Source organism: Leopardus geoffroyi, chromosome B3 (assembly GCF_018350155.1).
Source record: "Leopardus geoffroyi isolate Oge1 chromosome B3, O.geoffroyi_Oge1_pat1.0, whole genome shotgun sequence".
Taxonomy (NCBI): Eukaryota; Metazoa; Chordata; class Mammalia; order Carnivora; family Felidae; genus Leopardus; species Leopardus geoffroyi.
Genome location: NC_059337.1, coordinates 126,785,001 through 126,794,417, shown reverse-complemented (window position 1 = coordinate 126,794,417; position 9,417 = coordinate 126,785,001).

Here is a 9,417-nt window from a genome sequence, read left to right as displayed (position 1 = left end):
AAATAGAAAGGTAGAAAGGGAAGGAAAACTTCCAGACTCATTCTATGAAGCCAGCATTACTTTGATTCCTAAACCAGACAGAGACCCAGTAAAAAAAGAGAACTACAGGCCAATATCCCTGATGAACATAGATGCAAAATTTAAATGAGTGGGTCCTAATCCAATCTGACTGGCATTAAAGAGAGGAAGAGACACTAGGGGAAAGACAATGTGAAGACATCCTGACTGAGTAGGCAGTCATCTGTAAGCCAACAAGAAAGGCCTCAGCAGAAACCAACCTGCAGATACCTTGATCCTGGAGTTTTAGCTTCCCCAACTGTCAGAGTAAATTTCTGTTGTTTGAGCTACCCATTCTGTGGCATTTTGATCTGGCAGCTCTAGCAAACAAATATAACAGGGTATTGATGTCATTTCAATAGCAATAGCTGCCATGACAATCTATTTTTTCCTTCAATTCTGCCAGGTTTTGTTTAAAACAAAAGCTCCAAATATATGAATGTACATGTATTACAAAGTTATAATTATATATTTAATTGTCTTCTTGAAAGATGTTACTAATGAAAGATTCATGCTTTTATATCTAGTTACATTTAAAAAATTTTAAAGCCTATTTTATCTGACATAGTATAGTCATGTATTATGTAGTAGAGCCATAATGTTACTTCTTGTGTTGCTGTTTACATGTTGAATCTTTGTCCATTTTTTAACTCTCAACCTACCGTTTCTTCAAAATGTGTCTCCTGTAGGCACCTCAGTGGCTCAGTTGGTTAAATGTCCAACTCTTGATTTCAGCTCAGGTCATGATCTCACAGTCATGCAATTGAGTCCCATGTCAGACTCTATGTGGAGCATGGAGCCTGCTTGGGAGTCTCTATCTCAAAAAACATACGTTAAAAAAAAAAAATGTGTCCCCAACAGACAGCATACAGTTGGATCTTTTTTCAACCTAATCTGAAAATCCCTACCCTTGTGATTGGATTGTTTAATCTGTTCATACTTAAGGTTATTGACATGCTTGCATTTGTTTCTGCCCCCCCCCCTTTTTTTTTCTCTTCTATTCGGCTCATGTCCTTTTGGGGCACCTTTTCTTTCCTTACCTTGTATTCTTCTATTTTGTAGGTTTACATTTCAATTTATTTAATAGGTTTTAAGTTATATATACTTTATTTTCTTAGTGATTTCTCTAAGGCTTACTGTGTATGGATAGGTGTACGTATGTGTACATGCATATATATCTATGTACATACTTCAGAGTTACACTAACTTGAATGAAACAAATTTACTCATACAGCTCCATGCCCTCCTCCCATTTGGGGCTATCATATAGGTTACCTCTTTGCATACTATTACTTTGTATCATCTTAGGTCTTAAAAGAAGCCGAGATTATAAATATATACTTGCTCTAATTTCTTGTTTTTTGTTTTAAGTTTGAGAAAGAGCAAGTGTGTGTGAGCAGGCAGCAAGGGACGGGGCGCAGGGGGATAAAGAGAGGGAGGGAAGCAGGATATCTTAAGCAGGCTCCATGTTCCACCCTGAGCCCGACACGGGGCTCAATCCCACAACTGTGAGATCATGAGCTGAGCCAAAATCAATAGAAATCCATAGTCTGATGTTCAACCAACTGAGCCATCCATGTGGCTCTAAAACCTTTTAACTTATCCTTTCTGGTTCTCCCATTTCTTCCTGAAGATTGAAATACCTTCTAATGTCATTTACTTCCAGTTCAGGTTTTATCCTCTCATGTGCCGAACACTCGGATATATTACATTTCTATATGCTAAGCCAAACAACAGTATTTGCTGTACGAAATTTCAAGTAATAAAGTTGTATGTAACTTTTTATGCAATTACTCTCTAAGGAGAACAGGAAGAAATAAGCAATTATACTTAATTTCATAGTTATCTACGTGGTTTAACCAGTTGTTTTGGTTTTTTCATGGGGATTTAAATTACTGTCCAGTGTCATTTGCTTTTAGGCCTAATACTTCAGTATTTCTTGGATGGCTGATCTTCTAGCAACAAATTATTTCAGCTTTTGTTTTCCTGCGAGGTCTTTGTTTTTGAAAGATAATTTTGTGGGATATAAAGTTCTTGGTTTCGGGGCGCCTGGGTGGCTCAGTCGGTTAAGTGTCCGACTTCGGCTCAGGTCATGATCTCGCGGTCCGTGAGTTCGAGCCCCGCGTCGGGCTCTGTGCTGACCGCTCAGAGCCTGGAGCCTGTTTCAGATTCTGTGTCTCCCTCTCTCTGACCCTCCCCCGTTCATGCTCTGTCTCTCTCTGTCTCAAAAATAAATAAATGTTAAAAAAAATTAAAAAAAAATAAGGTTCTTGGTTTAAAGTATTTTTATTTTTATACTTACGGAATCTTGAATATGTCATCATCCCTCTGGTTTCTGATAAGAAGTCAGCCATTAATCCTATGGAGATTCCCTTTTACAGTGAGAAGTTATTCTTTTGCTATTTTTAAGATTTGTTTTCTTTGTCTTTTTTTTTCCAACGTTCACTATACTGTATCTATGTTTGGATGTTTATCCCTAGAATTTGATGAGGTTCTTTTATGTATAGTTTTTTTTTAATCAAATTTAGGAAATATTCAACCATTTTTTGAATATTTTTGTCTTCTCTTTGCCACATTTCCATTATGCATACATTGGTGTACTTAATGTTTTTTTTACATTTCTGAGTGTTAATTTTCCTCCATCATTTTTTTGCTTTTTTTCTGATTGCATAATAATCCCTGTTGATCAGTCTTCAAGTTTGTTGTCTTCTGTGCCAGGGTAAATAAACTGGTGAGTGTCCCCTAGTTCATTTTACTACTGTACTTGTTATCTTCAGAATTTTTATGTCAATTTTCTTTACATACTTCTATTTGATTAGCTATTATACCTTAATATTACTATGTTGTCTCCTTTGAACAGATTTATAAGGGCTTCTTTGAAGTCTTTTTTAAGTCCAATATTTAGGCCCCTTTAAAAGTAGTCTCTATTGTTGAAAACTAGACGTTTTTAGAGAATATACTGTAGCAGCTTTGGATACTGGTTTGTCTCACCCCTGAAGACTTGATGTTGCTGTTCACCTGTTGTTTGATTCATGACTTACCAGAACTAGCAATAGATCTCTGGCCACGTGTAATTTCTGATGTCCCTAAGATTTTTTTTCAAGTAAACTTTACACCCAACAAGGGGCTCAAACTCACGACCCTAAAGATCAAGAGTCACATGCTCTACCAACTAAGCCAGCCAGATGCCCCTAGGATTTTTTTCTCCTTTTTATCTTTTAGCCTGACTACGTATAGTTTGCCCCCAAATCAGTAATGATACACTTATTGGCTTAATATTTGCTTAGTCTCTTTTAGCAATCCAAGTTTTACCCTCCACTCTTGGATATGTGTGTGGCTGACAGGCTTTATCATAGTTCAGAGTTTACTATTCTAAACACATTCAGACAGGGACTAGTAGCTTGGAGCTTGTCTCTTATCAGTCTTGTCTCTATTATCATAGGGTAAGCACAAAGTCTTCTAGATGCCTAAGTTGCATTCCATTAGACTTTTAAGCCTGGCTTATGTAGGACTTGCTTCTGGATAAGAGTAGATCATAGTTCAGTTGGGCAGACACTGTGTGTAAGCCCTTGTGCCAGTAAGTCTTCCACTCTGCTGATGGCTGTATGTGTGGCTGTGGCAATGTTTTTCAAGTCTGTCCCATCCTACTCTGATTCATCCTTGAGTAGATGCAGCCTAATGTTATGCACAGCCTTCCCAGTTGCCAGTGTTGACAGTGACCCCAGAAGGACTCTTCCCGGCTGTCTCTTTCCCTGGTTCTACATTAAACTTTTGACTGCTCTCCCATTTTACTTTTCAAGACTTTTTATCATGGAACTATAAGGGCACTTTCTTAATTGGTCTCTGCTAAGATCTTTGGTGTTTTCTTCATTATCCTTTAGTATGTAGTTTTACACCCTCTGTTTTAAATCAACAGTTCTCTCAGGCAGGGAACTCTTCATTTTAAGCCTTGCTTCTCTGACCTGCCTCTTCTCATGGGCAGGAATTTTGCATCACTGCACAAGAAGTAGAGGCAGGAACAGTGTCCATTTCTCCCAGAGTGACACCGCTGCTTTACAAGTGGGTGCCGGGAGAGGAATTCGAGTCAGCCCTCTAATATGGAACCCTCTACCCAGAAAGCCAGCTGTGGTGTGTGATCAGGGCTCATTCTCAGCCTGCCAGGCTGGAGTGGGGATTTTGCTATATTTATTGGGTAGGCTGGAGGAAGGTAACCCCGGGCATCTACACACGTCCTTTCTGGCCTAGAGCTTCTGTACCATGAGACTACATGTGAGGAGAAATACTTGTGGCCTGCCCCTCTAGAGATGCAGTAGCCTAGACTGGAAGCTGGGCAGAGAAGGAGTCCCTGTCTTATTATAGCATTCACCCAGTTAGAACTTCCAGAGTAGTTTCGGTAAGACAGAGCTGGAAATAGGAGAGCAGTCATATCTGAAATGCTGCAGACTCTCATTGTTCTGACCAAGATTTAGCCCATTTTCCTGAATGGTTATTTCCCCATTTTCTTTATGGCTTCAGAATAATTTCTGGATAATTTAAGTTACTTTTAAAATAATTTCCTCCAGTAAAATGATTGTTGAGGGTAAAGATCCACTGTACTCCTCCATAACAAAAAGCTAGTGACCCTACTTAATAGTGAGATTCTAATATATGAAATTTTAAATCTCTATAAATTACTTATGATTATATTTGTAACTTAGAACAAAAATACATGTCTATCCAACGTAAAGTATAGTTGGTGTCTACTGTAGGCCTAGAATCATTAAATGCTGCTTATTAAAATAAACCCTGACCTCAAGAGACCCACCATCTAAGAGATCTAAGAGAAAATGGATTTTTATAGATCAAAGTGTATGTGAATATATATATATATATATATATATATATGTATATATGCATATATACACAAATGTGAATAATTTAAAGCATCGAAAATACCAACAAATGTCATACTTAGCTTTACACATTTTTTGAGCAAGCAAGCAAGATAGAGAGAGAGAGAGAGAGAGAGAACGAACATGTGGGGAAGAGTGGCAGAGGGCAAGAGAGAATCCCAAGCAGGCTCCACACACAGTGTGGCTGGATCCCATGACCCTGGGATCATGACCTGAGCTGAAATCAAGAGTTGGACACTCAACAACTGAGCCACCCAGGCACCCCTTTCACTTTTCTCTTTATGGCTAATTTACCCAACTCATTTATTCAATAAACATTTGTTAAGTGAACTGGAGTTTAATTACACCCTCTCTCTTTCCTTCCAAGTTTTAAACTAACTGAGGACAAAACACAAAATCAGATGGAGGAAAAAATAGAAGTTTTATTACTAATCAAACTGGACTAGCAGGTACAAGTTAGATATCTGGCCTCAGACTTGCTCCTACTTTTGATGATCTACACTTGGCCACTCAGAACTGTTGGTGGCCCCATGTCCACTTTGCCCTGGGATGGAGGCGGACATGTATTCACCACATGAAGGAGGAAAAACAAAAGAGTCCAAACAGTGCAGAAGCAGCTGAACCACACGTTTGTTCTTTCTCCCGAGCTCAGCAAACAAGTGAACTGGAGTTTTTTGCAGGTTTAAATCTGCATTAGTGCATGGAGTTGGGCCAGAATGACAATGGCTTCAAGGAGTGCACAATCTAGTGACATTTTGTTCCAGAGCACCACCTTCTCTAGCAACTGTATTTTTCATTGCTATTTAGTGACTGCCACCCACATTCCTCTATTTGCCTTGAGAACCCTGACTGTCAGCATAGAAGTTAAACAATAACTGATTCAAATTATAAAGTTCTTTAAAATGACCCTTCTTGGGTAATAAAGATGCTTCATTGAATAAAAATAAATGTAGTCTACACTTTCTATAGTGGTCCTTCCAACATGTTGTGTAGCATGTAATGCAGAGTGTTATCTTACTTTTTTTTTCCCTATGCTTTCTTGGCCACTTCCCATATTATTACAAAATAAAACCACCTGCTGTTTTCATAGTGGCCAGAACATGCTCTTGCTGGTCTACCCACCTGCACAATAGATGTTTAGAGCCTAACCATCTGATTTATGGCATCATGAGTGAGTATATGAGTCAATCAACCAACTCTCAGTATTTTATAGATACCTAGTATTCTGTTTACAACTAAATTAGTTCATAAGCTCTCTGGGGCAAGCACCTGGTCTAGTCTGCCTTATGCTTTGCTAGGCTCCATGCACACTTGCCACACTCTATAAATATTCTCACAGAATATTTATGACAAGTCTAACATGGCAAGCAATTTCACCAGGGTCACTTTACCCTGGTAGATTTAAGGCTACATAAATTACAGTAGATATCTACTTTGTAATATTTTATCTAGAAAAATCTAAGTTCCAAAGCAATTTTCATACCCCAATTTTTCTAGCTTACTGAAGAAAAAAGTCTCAGAAATTGCTTAATGACGTTTCAAAGTCTTCGGATGTTAAAGGGCACCATTGTAAGAGTAAAATTACTCTGAATTAAAATCTAGATTTAAGGCAGATTCATCTGAGTCCAATCTCAGCCAAATCACTTTCTATTTGACTTCTCTAAATCTGGATTTCTTCACTTGTCAAGTGGGCACTGTAATAATTACACCTACCTCTCAGCGGGGAAGGAGGTGGTTTGTGAAGATTAAACCCTGACACTTGGTTTATGCTCAGTACTTGTTAACTGATAGAAAACGTGGTAATAGAAGTTGTAACAGGAGTAATGGTAACAGCAGCAGTGGCTGAAAATCCATGCAAATGGAGCTGGAGAAACTATAAAAGACATTTTAAGTATTTTTTGGTGGGTAAAGGTCATCTGGGAACGCCAAAGCCCAATTGATCTCATAGAATATGGGCTCTGGAAGCTGGGTTAAAATAGTATTGTAGTTACACCAAAACCTAAACGATTGCATGTTCCCAGTTTAAAGAAAGATGGTGTTGACAGAATTAGACTAAGAGGTCTTGACAAATGAAAATCCCTAAGTGACCAGTTACTAATGTGTCTTTTGAATTGATTAGACTATATCCTGACCTGTTGACACAAGTATACATAGCAATTTGGCAGGTGTACCCTTACACCTTTGAGATGGATAGATCGTGCTGTCCAACTGAGCTACTTCTCAAATCATCCAACTATATCCTTCCATTTGCTGTAATGCCATGCTTCTCAAATAAACTTATGAAAATCTGGCAACCAGTGACCATTTCTCCCTAAAGGAGAGAATATTTGGCTCACTTTTACAGTTCTAATGGACCAGGTGGCAATTTGGTTTATACATCAGTCTTTTGTGCATTTAGTAGTCCATTTCAGAGGTATTAAACTAACTGTCCTAATACAACAGGATTTCAGAAACTAAGAAGCTTAAAACCAGGCCCTGAACTATCATAATGATCAAGAAATATGCACATCTAGGATTTCCTGTCTGCCCAGCCATTGACCTCACTGGATGGCATCTCTCAGCTTTTTCAAGGTAACAAAATCTAAAAACAGGAAAAACAAAAGAAAAAAATATCTAACTTGATTCCCGCCTCCTTCAAGAGAAAAATTTAGATTGTAGAACCAAGGTTTAGATTCTATTTCAGCACATAATTATAATCCATTTTTTTATAGAGTAAAAAATTGTCTCACTGATACATTATATCCTTGACATAGGCAAAGATGAAAAAGTAAAAGAAAGCCATTTTAGTCTAAAAATAGACCCTGTTTTGATAAAAATAGACCCTGTATTGATACTTGCATCTAAAAATAGACCCTGTATTGATATTTGCATCTTTCTTTTCCAAATATTAATTAGGGGGAAAAAAAGAGGAGGGATAAACCTACTGAAATGGATAGAAAAATCTTAGATATCAGTTTTTCTTCCATGAAATAATATTTCCTGCTTTGTGTTGACCCAGCTTCCTCTTTACAAATTATTTGAAATAAAGGGTATTTCTAATTTATTCAAATTAAAAATTGGTGCTTTCTTTCCAGCAAGAGTACCCTCATTATGGGTAAATACCATGTGCTCTCAAACATCATACCAGTGGGTTAATGCAAGAACATCCATTAATTTACATAGTGGTAGCTTCATAATTATAGGATAATTTCATTTACAAGCTACATGAATGACTCTAATCTACTATTTTAAAAAATAATCTATAGGTTATCTGAAAATTCAGTTTCCTATAAAATGGAAGCTCTACGATTTATAGTCCTGATCTGCTTCACAACTAAAGGGAGCACTTCTGAGAATTTTCAGTTTAACATCTCAGGGAATTTCTTCTCTTAAGCTTAGTTAACACTGAAAAAGAGACCTTAATTTAAGGGTTCACTTAGATTTAAATGAATATTTGCTAACTTTGTTTTCTGTACTTATTCTATAAAGGATAAATAGCAATCATAAAATTTTTGAAGAGCATATACTCACAAAGTTACATCCCCTAAAGAGTTGTTCTAACACCCTAATGTGACCAATTTAAAAAAATCTTTAATTTTTTTTTATTTCTCAAAGAGACAGAGCATGAGTGGGGGAGGGGCAGAAAAAAGGGAGACACAGAATCCGGAGCAGGCTCCAGGCTCTGAGTTGTCAGCACAGAGCCCCACGTGGGGCTTGAACTCACAAACCGTGAGATCATGACCTGAGCTGAAGTCAGTAGCTCAACCAACTGAGCCACCCAGGCACCCCTAATGTGACCAATTTTGAACAAGATTGAATTAAAATTACTTTGGGTAGACTCAAACAAGGTACAGTGGTAGAAGGGACTTAGGATTTTATTTCAAACTTATTTTGGCCACAGAATTCTTAGATGCTATGGAATCAGAAACCAAGGTTATTTTTATTCCCTTAATAGGTTTCTCCATGGACCTATTTGTATAAATGCTCCTATAGGACAGTGTCAAGTATTTGTGTGTCCATGTTTGTGCGTGTGCACATAAAAAAAGATGAAGAGATGTTCTTGACATGGATAGTAACTATAGATATTGGGAAAGTCACAAAAGAAAAATAAACCACTTAAAACTTGGTTTACATAAATACAATGTTCCATTTTATGTTTAATGCTTTCATTTCTGTGTGATTTCCATAAAGAAAATAATTGGACATATTATACATGTCTCAGTTCCATTTATATAAATTTCGTTTGATTATACTATCAATCTGTTCCTATGGTCATGTATAGACCATTTTTTATAGGTTACTGCCCTTGTAGGAAGGCCATCTGCTCTCAAGTTTTAAAAATACAAAATAGTTTTATAGTCAGGAAAAAGATATGGTATAAAGAAAAACAATACAAAAAAACAGTAAAATCTGAACATAAATGAGGAATGTAATTCCATCTTAGGAAGTATGGTCTAAATAAGCAAAACCAAATTTATCCTTTTAAAAT